Source organism: Perissodus microlepis, chromosome 5, assembly GCF_051167445.1.
Source record: "Perissodus microlepis isolate ML-2025 ecotype Zambia chromosome 5, ASM5116744v1, whole genome shotgun sequence".
NCBI classification, from domain to species: Eukaryota; Metazoa; Chordata; class Actinopteri; order Cichliformes; family Cichlidae; genus Perissodus; species Perissodus microlepis.
Genome location: NC_140465.1, coordinates 5,887,568 through 5,902,775, shown reverse-complemented (window position 1 = coordinate 5,902,775; position 15,208 = coordinate 5,887,568). Strand labels below are relative to the sequence as shown.

Below are 15,208 nucleotides of genomic sequence, written 5' to 3'. Positions count from 1 at the left end.
AAACAAAAAGAAATGGATTCGGAGCTTCAGAGCATCAAGCAACAAAATGAAAGCTTGCAAGGAAAGCTTGATGAAGCTCTGCGGCAAAATAAAGAAATCCTTCAAGAGAAAGAGCAGCTGGACAGAAAGCAGGGAGACATGGAGTGCCAACTCCAGCTCATGGAGGGAAACGACAGGATGCTGCAGGTAAAGTTCGATGAGACAATGCACAAATATCAAGACCTGCTTCAAGAGAGAGAACAGCTGGTCATTAAGCAGAGAGGAGAAAAACTTCTTCTCCAGGAGTTTGAGAAGAAAAACCAAAACCTGCAAGAACTTTACAACAAAATGAAGTTGAAAGCATCTGAGCTGGAAGGTGAAAATGAAAAACTGCAAAAGCAGGAGGCAACATCTAAAGTGCTGAAAGAAAGGTTGGAAGAAAAACAAGCCGAAATAGAAGAAGTGGAGAAAAAATGCAACAAGCTGCAGAAGCAAAACACAGAAAAAATCGAGGAGCTGATCCTCATCCTCGAGAAAAAGCAGGAAAAGAAGAAACGCTTCTGCTTCTTCTGAAGGAAGAACACTCCTTCTTTCACTACTGCCAATGTCACCTCTTCTTCCCCCACCTCTGTTCCAGCTTAATTCCCCCCCCCCTTTAACTACTAACACCTCCCCCATCTCCCCCATCTCCCTCCCCTCTTTTCACATTCACCCCCCAACCAGTCCCGACAGTTGACTGCCCCCTCTAGAGCCTGGTTCTGTCATAGGTTTCTTCCTTTAAAGGGAGTTTTTCCTATCCACTGTCGCCTAGTGCTTGCTCAGAGGGGATTGTTGGGGTTTTCTCTCCTCTCTCCCTTTACTTTACGCTCTTCTTTACATCCCCCCCCCCCCACCCCCACCTTTTCTTTTTTCTTAATAATTGAACAATAAAAACAGTTGGCCGCTAATTAAATGTGTCAAATCAATGTCTTTATTCAAGAATACAAGAAATGGGTAATAGCTGCATGTGTATAATATGCATACTTTACGTGTTGGATCCAAATCCCACAAGGAATTAAATAAAACAAGAAGACAAACAAAAACAAATATTTCTCTCCCTTCCCAGGTCAGGAATCAGGATGAGGAAGAAATGAGGTCAGATCAGTGCAGGTTTGTGCACTACTGACATAAAGTTTCTGCTGATTAAAAAAAGTATGTCGATATTTCTGAAATACATTTGCAAACAAATAACTTTGACAACTTGTGTTTTTTCATAAAAGAAAAAAGAAAAATCAGAGAGCAGAGCTGGTAAAACAGCTTAGCTCCGCAGGTTACAGGAGATCAGATGCCAAATACTTTTCATGACAGTCTTCATTATTGCATAAATCTCCCCTTTTATCATTGATCAGTAAATCACTGCATATAAATTCATCTAACCGTTATAATTTCATGAGTAAAGATTCTCAGATGACTGAATGGCGGTTTTCGTAAATGTTGAACTTTATTGTGATTTCTATTTTTAGAATCAATAGCACACATTTTGATTTAGTTTTGCAAGCTGCTGATTTCACACAGATCCACTGCCCAAACGTGCCTTTGAGTTTTTCATCATTTAACAAGAATAGGCTCAGGCAATCATTGTGGAATTAGGCTTTGGGAAGGTCTGGGGACAGGTATGATGGTGGTGGTTTTAAAGCACTGTGGCACAACAGCTTGACTCAGGGAGATGTTAAAGATGCCCGCTAGGACATCAGTCAGCTGGTCAGCACGGGCTCCGAGCACGCGTCCAGGTATATTGTCTGGTCCAGCAGCTTTGTGTGGGTTGACTTTAGTGAGAGTCCTTCTCACACTGGCCGTGGACAGGGACAGCACTTGGTTGTCTGGCAAGGGGGTGGCCCTCTGTAGTCCGTCTTGCGTCCCATTTAAACAAGTGCGTGTTCACACTGCCCCTGGATGTCCTGGCCTCTGAGGTTAAGGTGTACGGCTCCTGGTTGTCAACTGACCAATTTATCATGGCAAAGCCTGTGGTGGACAAAAGATAAGAGGCTGATTATAAAAATGATCCATGCACGCCTTATGACCAACAGCATGTACAGTTAACACAGCTAAATGGCTGTGAAATTGTAAAATTACTTTTGAAATAAAGCTATTCAAAGTCAATTAACTGTGACTATAATAATAGCAATGTTAGCCAGCAAACAAAACGTTAGCACTAATTAAAATAAGCTGCTAGGTGATGTTACTGTTTCAAGTTCTCTCATTGTTTGACATGTAGGGCAGATATTTTGGTGACACTGAGATTAGCCAGACACTAAACAGCAGTGTAATATCAACGCTAGATTAGATGTTTTCTAATCCGATAAAGTGACATTATTCCTGTTTATAGAAGATGTTTGTCGTCTGTTTGTTTGACTGACAGGAACAGGAAATAGTGGTTGGAAATTACTGTTGGTGTTACATGAGGGTAAAGAAGGGCTTTAAGCACCTGGGTAAAAACTGGACCCATGATGAAACACTACAACAAGTACAACATATTCTTCAGTTTTAATATGTGACCATACTGTGCAGACTGCTGATGAGTTACACGGTTACATTTCATTAATCATTGTTAAACTAAAGTGGTAAGCAGTTACTTTATCCTTTCACTTAAAATTTCCAGGAAAAACACTACCTTGGCTACTTTTGTGCTTACATTTGATCTATGCTGGGTCACTACTTTTGCACTATAATGCTGCTGCTGACACCTTGGTTCACACTGACAATTAGAAAAAAAGCTGATAGGAAAAGAAGGATGGAAAATGCCTGGAATTTAGTTACACTTGCAAATACTGCTGCCTCCAAACTGCAAGCATCAATAAAATGTTACAGTATTGTTTTCTATATCTGTGCATATATCCTTATTGGTAGTTTTCTCGAAATAGAAGATCTTCATTTTTAAAAAAAATCTCTGATAACATTGCTGAAGCTAGCGCCCACCCCTACTGCGCGTACTGCAAATATAAAACTGATATATACTTACATCATGAAGCAGTTGATGTCTGGTTTCCGACAAATACAGTAAAGAGGTGCGTTCTCCCCCTCCATACCAGTGTTCTCAGGCACTGGTACATGGTCAGTGTCAGACACTTCACTGTCCTACAACATACCACATAGGACCACATTAGAAATGACATGTATGTAGACATGCTAATTATACCTGGCTAAATGGATGCAGTAACAAAATGTTACTTAACTACTCTAGTTATTAGTTTCCAGTTGTGTGCAGTTGCTCCAGTCTTACTGACAGTATACTGTTTCAAACACCAGTGCCAACATTTTATTTTTTAAATCTTAGTATGATTCTGCACCAAGACTTGTGGCCTGTTGCTCGGTAACTTATTGTCTGACTACATTAACTACAGTTCATAAACATCATTCATTTTCTCCTACTTATTTTATTCAGGTTGTATTCCAGCTGTCATAGGGCAAAAGTACACCCTGGACAGGTCGCCAGTCTGTTGGAGGGTTATTAGAGAGACTCGGACAACCACTCACACCAACAGCCAACTAAGCTAACCCCGCGCATGTCTTTGGAGTTCAACACCAGTCTGGCCGAATCACAGATAAGCAGGGTGTCTGTGCTGCAGAGCACAGCTGTGTCAGAGACTCTCGACATCAATGTAGCGTTAAGGATGCGGGTCAGGACGCGGAGCGATGGGTGCACTAACACAATGTAAATATTAAAGTTCTCGCCATTGTCAATATGCTGTTGCGCTCTTGTTCGTATTATTGCAACCATATCTCTAGTCTAGCTTACCCTAAAAGTTTGGAGAGAATTGGTCTGTTAAGAAACGCGATCGATTGTTTGGGACTGCTCTAGCCATCACGTCGCATAAACAACTCTACTTCCGGTGGGAAAACTAATTAAGGGTAAAGTCGCACTAATAACACCTACCACTCACGTTCATAAGCATACGCTATGATCACTTCCACGCAGTAACGTTGTAATAAATATAATCCCGGTAAAGTCAATTAGCGAACACTACTGGCATGTAATGCCAATGACGACCATGTCACAAACTGTAGAAAATGCTCAAAATGTTGTCGGCACCAAAAGTGAAGGGCTGACAGTTGTGTTTATATACGAACCGTAAGCGCTAATGTTGGTTAGCATCAGCTAAAGCGAGGAAGTTTGACACTTGCAGAGGCAGTGAACGCAGAGAGAGCTTAAAAACGCATTGTGGGGTTTTTTTGTTTAGTCTTTGCTTCGTTGCTTTGATTTGGGATTTTTTGCATTAAGACGTTGCACACAAAATTACAGATATAACGGTGACTTAGCTGCTCGTTGGATAAACCCATGGACCTTAGAAAAGATCAACACTACTCGGATGTAAGCACCCGTGTATAACACAATAGGCAAAATTACGCTTGCTAACCTTTCCACATCACAGGCTTCACATCAAATGAACATTTTTTCAAATACTCACCATGATCCGAGACCGTTTAAATATTTTGTTACTCTGAAAATATGGCAGTATGAAGCTAAACCTTTAGCTTGACGGCTAAAGCAATGCTAAGATTTACACGGAAACGATCAGCGGGCATCGTTAAAGTACTATTGGTCTACATTCATCTTCTATGGTAGCAGCCTGGGCAGAGTAACAGCCAACTTTAAACTGCGCCATCTGTTGGCACCAATTACAGTAGAAAACATTATTGCGACAACACGTTTTTGGGGGAAAATAACAGAGATCGAAACTTTATTGATAATTTGTCCAAGTTGAAAAATGCCCTCCTCCAAAAATATCACGTGACAACCTCATTGCCTTACAGAATTACGACGTCACACACGTAGAATCTTACCACCATTCGGATCCTTTGATCCTTAAAACCTATAAATAGGGGTGAAGAGCAACGACTTTTAGTCCGTTTCTCGCAGCGTTGATGTGTGCAGCATTGAACCGTTCGCCAGAAAAGCCTTTCGAAATATTTGGATCCTTTGCAATAGTAACTGTATCCACACCCAACATGTCTCAAACAAATCCAAAGGGACAAGAAGTTGACCCCTACGCTCTTCCCTGGGATGAGCCACTAGACCCTTCCCTTTCCTCTCTTCCTTGGTGTGACCAAGTCGAACTAGAGGAAAAGCGTTTGGAAGAAATGGAGGATGAAGCGCTCAGAAACACAGAGAAGATTAAGTTCTTGATGGAGGAAAATGAGCAAAAGAGCGCTGACCTCAAAAAGTTGTCATACCAGCTTCAAGAAAAGGAAGCTGTTATTGAGGAGAAACAACAAGATCTCCATGACATGGACAAGAAGAACCAGGAGCTCCAAGGAAAGCTTGATGAAGCCCTGCAACAAAATAAAAAACTTGTCCAAGAGAAGAAACAAGACGGCATGAAGAAGAGAGGGCTGCACAGCAATCTCCAAGAAATGGAGCTAATGTACAGTGTATACAAAAAAAAGCTTGATCACACACTGCAAGAAAATGAAAAGCTTCTCCAAGAGAAAAGGCAACAGGAGTTAAAAGAAAAAGAAATGCATTCCAAGCTTCAGAGCATCGAGCAACACAATGAAAGCTTGCAAGGAAAGCTTGATGAAGCTCTGCGACAAAATAAAAAACTTGTCCAAGAGAAGAAGCAAGACGGCATGAAGAAGAGAGGGCTGCACTCCAATCTCCGAGACATGGAGCTCATGTACAGTGTAGACAAAAAAAGGCTTGATCGCACAGAGCAAGCAAATGAGAAGCTTCTCCAAGAGAAAAGGGAACAAGAGATCAAACAAAAAGAAATGGATTCGGAGCTTCAGAGCATCAAGCAACAAAATGAAAGCTTGCAAGGAAAGCTTGATGAAGCTCTGCGGCAAAAGAAAGAAATCCTTCAAGAGAAAGAGCAGCTGGACAGAAAGCAGGGAGACATGGAGTGCCAACTCCAGCTCATGGAGGGAAACGACAGGATGCTGCAGGTAAAGTTCGATGAGACACTGCACAAATATCAAGACCTGCTTCAAGAGAGAGAACAGCTGGTCATTAAGCAGAGAGGAGAAAAACTTCTTCTCCAGGAGTTTGAGAAGAAAAACCAAAACCTGCAAGAACTTTACAACAAAATGAAGTTCAAAGCATCTGAGCTGGAAGGTGAAAATGAAAAACTGCAAAAGCAGGAGGCAACATCTAAAGTGCTGAAAGAAAGGTTGGAAGAAAAACAAGCCGAAATAGAAGAAGTGGAGAAAAAATGCAACAAGCTGCAGAAGCAAAACACAGAAAAAATCGAGGAGCTGATCCTCATCCTCGAGAAAAAGCAGAAAAAGAAGAAACGCTTCTGCTTCTTCTGAAGGAAGAACACTCCTTCTTTCACTACTGCCAATGTCACCTCTTCTTCCCCCACCTCTGTTCCAGCTTAATTCCCCCCCCCCCCCCCCTTTAACTACTAACACCTCCCCCATCTCCCTCCCCTCTTTTCACAGTCACCCCCCAACCAGTCCCGACAGTTGACTGCCCCCTCTAGAGCCTGGTTCTGTCATAGGTTTCTTCCTTTAAAGGGAGTTTTTCCTATCCACTGTCGCCTAGTGCTTGCTCAGAGGGGATTGTTGGGGTTTTCTCTCCTCTCTCCCTTTACTTTACGCTCTTCTTTACACCCCCCCACCCCCACCCCCACCCCCACCTTTTCTTTTTTCTTAATAATTGAACAATAAAAACAGTTGGCCGCTAATTAAATGTGTCAAATCAATGTCTTTATTCAAGAATACAAGAAATGGGTAATAGCTGCATGTGTGTTTGTGTGTGTGCATAATATGCATACTTTACGTGTTGGATCCAAATCCCACAAGGAATTAAATAAAACAAGAAGACAAACAAAAACAAATATTTCTCTCCCTTCCCAGGTCAGGAATCAGGATGAGGAAGAAATGAGGTCAGATCAGTGCAGGTTTGTGCACTACTGACATAAAGTTTCTGCTGATTAAAAAAAGTATGTCGATATTTCTGAAATACATTTGCAAACAAATAACTTTGACAACTTGTGTTTTTTCATAAAAGAAAAAAGAAAAATCAGAGAGCAGAGCTGGTAAAACAGCTTAGCTCCGCAGGTTACAGGAGATCAGATGCCAAATACTTTTCATGACAGTCTTCGTTATTGCATAAATCTCCCCTTTTATCATTGATCAGTAAATCACTGCATATAAATTCATCTAACCGTTATAATTTCATGAGTAAAGATTCTCAGATGACTGAATGGCGGTTTTCGTAAATGTTGAACTTTATTGTGATTTCTATTTTTAGAATCAATAGCACACATTTTGATTTAGTTTTGCAAGCTGCTGATTTCACACAGATCCACTGCCCAAACGTGCCTTTGAGTTTTTCATCATTTAACAAGAATAGGCTCAGGCAATCATTGTGGAATTAGGCTTTGGGAAGGTCTGGGGACAGGTATGATGGTGGTGGTTTTAAAGCACTGTGGCACAACAGCTTGACTCAGGGAGATGTTAAAGATGCCCGCTAGGACATCAGTCAGCTGGTCAGCACGGGCTCCGAGCACGCGTCCAGGTATATTGTCTGGTCCAGCAGCTTTGTGTGGGTTGACTTTAGTGAGAGTCCTTCTCACACTGGCCGTGGACAGGGACAGCACTTGGTTGTCTGGCAAGGGGGTGGCCCTCTATAGTCCGTCTTGCGTCCCATTTAAACAAGTGCGTGTTCACACTGCCCCTGGATGTCCTGGCCTCTGAGGTTAAGGTGTACGGCTCCTGGTTGTCAACTGACCAATTTATCATGGCAAAGCCTGTGGTGGACAAAAGATAAGAGGCTGATTATAAAAATGATCCATGCATGCCTTATGACCAACAGCATGTACAGTTAACACAGCTAAATGGCTGTGAAATTGTAAAATTACTTTTGAAATAAAGCTATTCAAAGTCAATTAACTGTGACTATAATAATAGCAATGTTAGCCAGCAAACAAAACGTTAGCACTAATTAAAATAAGCTGCTAGGTGATGTTACTGTTTCAAGTTCTCTCATTGTTTGACATGTAGGGCAGATATTTTGGTGACACTGAGATTAGCCAGACACTAAACAGCAGTGTAATATCAACGCTAGATTAGATGTTTTCTAATCCGATAAAGTGACATTATTCCTGTTTATAGAAGATGTTTGTCGTCTGTTTGTTTGACTGACAGGAACAGGAAATAGTGGTTGGAAATTACTGTTGGTGTTACATGAGGGTAAAGAAGGGCTTTAAGCACCTGGGTAAAAACTGGACCCATGATGAAACACTACAACAAGTACAACATATTCTTCAGTTTTAATATGTGACCATACTGTGCAGACTGCTGATGAGTTACACGGTTACATTTCATTAATCATTGTTAAACTAAAGTGGTAAGCAGTTACTTTATCCTTTCACTTAAAATTTCCAGGAAAAACACTACCTTGGCTACTTTTGTGCTTACATTTGATCTATGCTGGGTCACTACTTTTGCACTATAATGCTGCTGCTGACACCTTGGTTCACACTGACAATTAGAAAAAAGCTGATAGGAAAAGAAGGATGGAAAATGCCTGGAATTTAGTTACACTTGCAAATACTGCTGCCTCCAAACTGCAAGCATCAATAAAATGTTACAGTATTGTTTTCTATATCTGTGCATATATCCTTATTGGTAGTTTTCTCGAAATAGAAGATCTTCATTTTAAAAAAAAATCTCTGATAACATTGCTGAAGCTAGCGCCCACCCCTACTGCGCGTACTGCAAATATAAAACTGATATATACTTACATCATGAAGCAGTTGATGTCTGGTTTTTGACTATATGTGCTGTCTTTGACAGGTTCGAGCCAGTTTCCTTGCTCTGCCTGCAGGAGTTGGTTGCTCACATGAAGCCCTCAGGTTCCCCTTATGATGCTCTCCCTCCTCGATTTTTCAAAGAGGTTTTTCTCACTATAGCATCAGCTGTACAATCCATTGTAAATAGTAGTCTGTCCTCTGGTGTTGTACCTGTCAATCTCAAACATGCAGTGATTCAGCCTCTACTCAAGAAACCTGCTCTTGATCCTGGTATTATTGCAAATTACAGACCTATTTCCAAACTGCCTTTTATCTCAAAGATTCTTGAAAAGGTAGTTTACAAGCAATTAATGTCCTTCCTAGAAGAACACGGTATTTTAGAAGTTTTCCAATCTGGTTTTAAAGCTTTACATAGTACCGAATCTGCCCTTTTAAGAGTTTTTAATGATGTGTTTTTGGCAAATGACTCAGGTGACTGTGTTATTATCTTGCTGTTAGATTTAACTGCTGCTTTTGATACAGTGGATCATAATATTTTAATTTCCCGTTTAGAGCAGTTGGTGGGTATTAGGAGTACCGCACTGCAGTGGTTCAGATCCTATTTGGCAGAGCGAACTTTCTCTGTGAAACTCGGGGAGTTTGTATCCTCTGCTGCTTCTCTTCAATGTGGGGTCCCACAGGGTTCAGTTTTAGGCCCGCTTCTTTTCTCTCTATATCTCCTACCCCTTGGGTCTATTTTCAGGAAACATGGGATTTCTTTCCACTGCTATGCCGATGACTCCCAGATTTATTTCCCACTTAAAAAGATAAATGGCTTCTCAGTAGACCCGCTGCTCAGATGCCTTGATGAAATAAGGGCCTGGATGGCTTTAAACTTTTTACATTATAATGAACAGAAAACAGAAGTGATGGTTTTTGGTGGCGCTTCTGAGGCCACTATTATAGATCTTGGTTCGCTGGCACAGTATGTTAAACCAGTCATCACTAATCTGGGAGTTAAAATAGAGGCAAATCTTAAACTTGAAAGCCAGGTCAGAGCTGTTGTAAGAGCTAGCTTTTTTTCATTTGAGGGAATTAGCCAAAATAAAGCCTATCTTATCTAAACAGCATTTTGAGACAGTAATCCATGCCTTTGTTACTTCTAGGCTGGATTATTGTAACGCACTTTATTTTGGGGTTAGTGATGCGTCCATTAGGCGCCTGCAGGTTGTGCAAAATGCTGCAGCACGTCTTTTAACTGGAACAAAAAAGTCTGAGCACATTACCCCAATTTTAATTTCACTCCACTGGCTACCTGTACATTTTAGGATTGTTTTTAAAATTCTCTTATTTGCTTTTAAATCTCTTAATGGCCTGGCCCCCCCCCTACCTCTCGGAGCTACTACAACCATATACACCTGCCCGTTCCCTTAGGTCCGCCAATCAGCAGCTCCTTAAGGTACCGAAAACTAAGTATAAATTTAAAGGTGATCGTGCTTTTGCTGTAGTTGCTCCAAAGTTGTGGAATGATCTACCCTTGCATGTTAGGCAGGCCTCTTCTCTTTCTGAATTTAAAAGTCTTCTTAAAACATATTTATTCGCTGAAGCCTTTGGCATCGATTAGAGGGGTTGACTCAATTTGTTTTAACATGTTTCAATTTATTTTAGTTTTTTAGTTATTTATTTTATCTTATTTTATCTCATTTTAATTTTCTTTACTTATGCTATTAGCATGTACAGCACTTTGTGAACTCTGGTTTTACGTTAAAGTGCTTTATAAATAAAGGTGGTATGGTATGGTATAATAATAGCAATGTTAGCCAGCAAACAAAACGTTAGCACTAATTAAAATAAGCTGCTAGGTGATGTTACTGTTTCAAGTTCTCTCATTGTTTGACATGTAGGGCAGATATTTTGGTGACACTGAGATTAGCCAGACACTAAACAGCAGTGTAATATCAACGCTAGATTAGATGTTTTCTAATCCGATAAACTGAAATGATTCCAGTTTATAGAAGATGTTTGTCGTCTGTTTGTTTGAGTGACAGGAACAGGAAACAGTGGTTGGAAATGACTGTTGGTGTTACATGAGGGTAAAGAAGGGCTTTAAGCACCTGGGTAAAAACTGGACCCATGATGAAACACTACAAGTACAAAATATTCTTCAGTTTTAATATGTGACCATACTGTGCAGTAGGGCTGTGCGATATGACCAAAATCTCATATCCCGATATAAGACATCTATCGTCCGATAAGGATATAAATCACAAAATTTTTACATTTTCTGAAAGTTCTGTGAATCTCCTGCAGCTCGACTTGCGTGAAGTGTTTCCAGCTGGGCGTGGTGTGCCTGGAGTCGAGTGTTTTAACCGATGCATGAAACGATACATTTTTAGACATAAGTTGTAACGGCCGCCGTTTTCTTTGTGAGTATTTATTACACGGCGTGCTGCGGGGAAAAGCCTGTTCTAACGTTTGAGTCTAAGGTTTATTTTTTAGCACCTGACGGCTCTTTTTTGCTTCTCATCCGTAAACACTCTGCATACTCTTTCACGTAATTCAGTTTATTTCGAAAAGTCTCAACAGGATCTTGAGCTTTATTCTGAAAGGTTTATGTGGAAAATAAACAGGCGGACAAGCGATGGTTTTACCGCCGTTGTTGCTAACGACAACGCATAAAAACAGTCGCTTGTCCGTCCGTAGTGTGGTTATATTAAATATAAGAGAAAGAGAGAACTTTAAGAAATTAATATAAGTCACTACAGTTACCATCAAAATAATGAAAAAATATTGCCGTAAACAGTTTATTTTGCGACACCACGAAACAAACGATAGCGTAAAATGAAACGATAGACGTTTTTATATCGTCATCCGATATATATCGTTATATCGAACAGCCCTACTGTGCAGACTGCTGATGAGTTACACGGTTACATTTCATTAATCATTGTTAAACTAAAGTGGTAAGCAGTTACTTTATCCTTTCACTTAAAATTTCCAGAAAAAACACTACCTTGGCTACGTTTGTGCTTACATTTGATTTATGCTGGGTCACTGTAATGCTGCTGCTGGCACCTTGTTTCACACTGAAAATTAGGAAATGTGTCATCAGTTACAAAAAAAGCAGATAGGAAAAGAAGGATGGAAAATGCCTGGAATTTAGTTACACTTACAAATACTGCTGCCTCAAAACTGCAAGCATCAATAAAATGTTACCGTATTGTTCATTATTGCCAGTTTTCTTGAAACAGAAGATTTCCATCCATTCATCCACTTCCGCTTATCCTTTTTCAGGGTCGCGGGGGGTGCTGGAGCCTATCCCAGCTGTCATAGGGCGAGAGGCGGGGTACACCCTGGACAGGTCGCCAGTCTGTCACAGGGCTAACACACAGGGACAGACAACCATTCGCACTCACATTCACTCCCACCTTCACACCTATGGGCAATTTAGATTTTTCAATTAACCTATCCCCACAAAGTGGAGAAGATTTCCATTAAAAAGAAAATCTCTGATATCAATTTTGAAGCTAGCGCCCAGCCCTATTGCATGTACTGCAAATATAAAACTGATATATACTTACATCATGAAGCAGTTGATGTCTGGTTTCTGACAAATACAGCAAAGAGGTGCGTTCTCCCCCTCCATACCAGGGTTCTCAGGTACTGGGACATGGTCAGTGTCAGACATTTCACTGTGCTACAACATACAACATACAGCACGGACCACATTAGAAATCATGTATATGTAGATGTACTAATTATACATGGCTGAATGGATGCAATAACAACATGTTACTTAGCTACTGTACTTATTTGTTTCCAGCTGTGTGCAGTTGCTCCAGTCTTACTGACAGTATACTGCTTCAAACGTCGGTGCTAACATTTTATTTTTTAAATCTGAATATGCTTCTGGACCAAGACTTGTGGCCTGTTGCTCGGTAACTTATCGTCTGACTATATTAACTACAGTTCATAAACATCATTCATTTTCTCCCACTTATTCCATTCAAGGTCTATTCCAGCTGTCATAGGGCAAAAGTACACCCTGGACAGGTCGCCAGTCTGTCGGAGGTTTATTAGAGAGACAACCACGCACACCTATGGCCAACTAACATAGACTGTTTCTTCCTATCCTACGCAAGGCCACCTGGGTTGGCTGGAGGACTGTTTACTTAGCCTGGCAGGGCGAAGGACACTGTCTCTGCTGAACTCTGGACACACACACACACACACACTGATACACACTCATCCCCCCTCCCTTTCCAAACGCCTGCGATGCTTCCCTCCTGGTGCAGATGGCGGGTCGACTGGACCAGCGCAGACATGCTGCAGGACCGGATGCGCTGTCCACACCGGCTCTCTCTTACCCTTACCCACCCCTGTTGCTTGTCTTGTGTTTCTATGGTGTATTGACAGTCATGTGCTTTTTGTGCTGGGGTGTTTTTTTTTTCTGTTCTCAAACTGTTCTCCCATTAGGAGCTCAGTCTGAGTGGAGTTTTTTTTCTCCTCCTCTCACCTCATGATATGTATTACGTTGTTTTTTCCTATCAGCCTACCTCTCTGACATGTCTTCCCAATGTGATGTTTGTGTAAAGTTCGGTCAGAAGGTTCCTTTGTAAGCGCGCATGCGACATTAGTGTGCTGCCTGCTGTAACCCATAATTTCCTTCGGGATTAATAAAGTATTCTGATTCTGATTCAGATACAGCCAAGAGGCGAGGACATCTACGAGCTTCTCTCGCTCCAGAAGTTCCATCTTCAGCCTCTCCGCCATGCAGCCTGAGACAAACACACCCATGAACGTACCCTTAATGTGACCTCCATCATCTGAGTGCATGAGAGCTTACTCACCTAAAATTCCAATTTTCATTGGTGTGTGGGTCTTTAATCGTTTCCTCTTCATAGCTGTTAGTTGTTGCAGTCTATTCCATACTGTTTGCTCAGCCTTTTCTCTGTTAAGAAAAGAGATTAGGTTGCAAAACTGCCATCACCTAGCACTAGATTTCAAAACTTTTCATGAGTTTGATCTTTGCTCCTACCTTACAGAGCACGTTACCAGAAGAACAACATCTGCATGCAAGTACACGCACATCTTAAACAAACTGCATTAAAATTACTTCTGCTAGATTCATAAAATAAAACCAGAAGTCAGCTGTACCTCGCTTAGATGAGCTGTGCGCTGATAGCCCTTCTTCTGCAGTATGGACCAGGCTATCTCTGTGTCATTCACATTCATTTGACATCCATAGGTTTCAAAATAAACTGCAACAATAAGCCAATAAGCTGAAGAACCCCTTTAGCATCACCACAAGCATTCAAAGCTAAGTAAACAAATGGCTTTCACCGACCTTTCCTTGAGTTTCCCATCAACAAGCCTTCAGAGAGATAGTCATGCTTTTCTGAGGGTTCTTCATCTGCAGCACGGCTCCTGTTAGCTGGAAGCCCTTTAACGAAATCCTGAAAACTTGGACCAGATGATAGCCGACTCTTGAACTTGTCTACAGTCTTCTTCTTTTCTCTCAGTGTCAACAGCGCTAGCCAGTTTAGAACAGTATCTAGCCTGGATGCGGCTGAGAGGTGGCCAGTGTTGGGTTACTGTAAATATGGGTTTTAAAGTCTTGAGGTACTCCATGCTTAGCTAACCACAAGAGCAAAGGCTTCGTAATTCCCTATCGGGTGTATCTGGAAATGAGCGACTATGTATTTTAGTTAGCTACTTTTGCCGCAACCTAAAAACTAACATAGTGTCAAAAGTCCCTTTTTACTCAGTAAGATACAGCACGAGTGCTAACTACCTCGAGTGAATTGTCATTCAGGTACAGATATCATGTGGAGCCAAAGATGTCTTAGTATCAAGAGGAGTCACTCCCTGTTTCAAGCACCTGACGCTAATGAAACCCGGAAAAACGTTTCACTCTTGTGAAGTGTTGCTACATACTAGTAAGTTTGTTTCAAACATAGAGGAAGCTCGAAAAGAGGTAAATAGTTTTTATCTTTAAGTCAATTCAGGCGCTTATCCGGTGTGTTAATAAGGTAATTAAATGTCAGACTACAATCCTCGAGAAGTCCGTAATGTCCGTTAGACAAAAATGTCACTGTACGTCCATCTTCACGGTCCGTCGTCATAATCTCCTTATTCTAAACTATGGTTCCGTATGTGCGACAAAGCTTTGAAGGGAACTTTAACATTTACAGAATCGGGTTATTGATGGTGAGACACGGATTTATGTCGTTAGGTTATTGTCCAAAACTCAGCTGAGGTCGAGATGAGAGTGGCGCATGAAAAAAAAACGTTAATGGTTTTTGTTTGTTTATTCGTTTGCTTGTTTTATTATTTACATTAATCGAGGTCTTGATCTTATAAAAATGTTGTTGCATACCGACGTAAAGTATTAATATCAGGCCATGAGAACAAAACATTGTTCATACTTATCATGTAAATATGAAATCCAGCCAAAACAGTTTTAGACAGATGCTTTTAAATAAAGTTTCTGTTTTTTAAAGAAGAAGAAC

At 41.0% G+C, this 15,208-nt stretch overlaps 1 long non-coding RNA gene across 3 annotated transcripts; it reads right to left on the bottom strand.

Moving 5' to 3' along the window:
• Positions 1-7,166: 7,166 nt before the first annotated feature.
• On the bottom strand, positions 7,167-13,959 carry LOC146386455 (uncharacterized). 3 transcript variants are annotated; one of them, XR_014800219.1, is made up of 6 exons: positions 13,854-13,959; positions 13,735-13,765; positions 13,547-13,647; positions 12,278-12,393; positions 8,709-11,782; positions 7,167-7,712 (listed from the first exon to the last, which is right to left on the bottom strand). It is a non-coding gene; the product is annotated as an uncharacterized LOC146386455 (long non-coding RNA). The 3 variants fall into 3 exon arrangements; XR_014800218.1 differs by having other exon boundaries at positions 8,709-12,393; XR_014800220.1 differs by lacking the exon at positions 13,735-13,765 and having other exon boundaries at positions 8,709-12,393.
• Between the last annotated feature and the right edge of the window lie 1,249 nt (positions 13,960-15,208).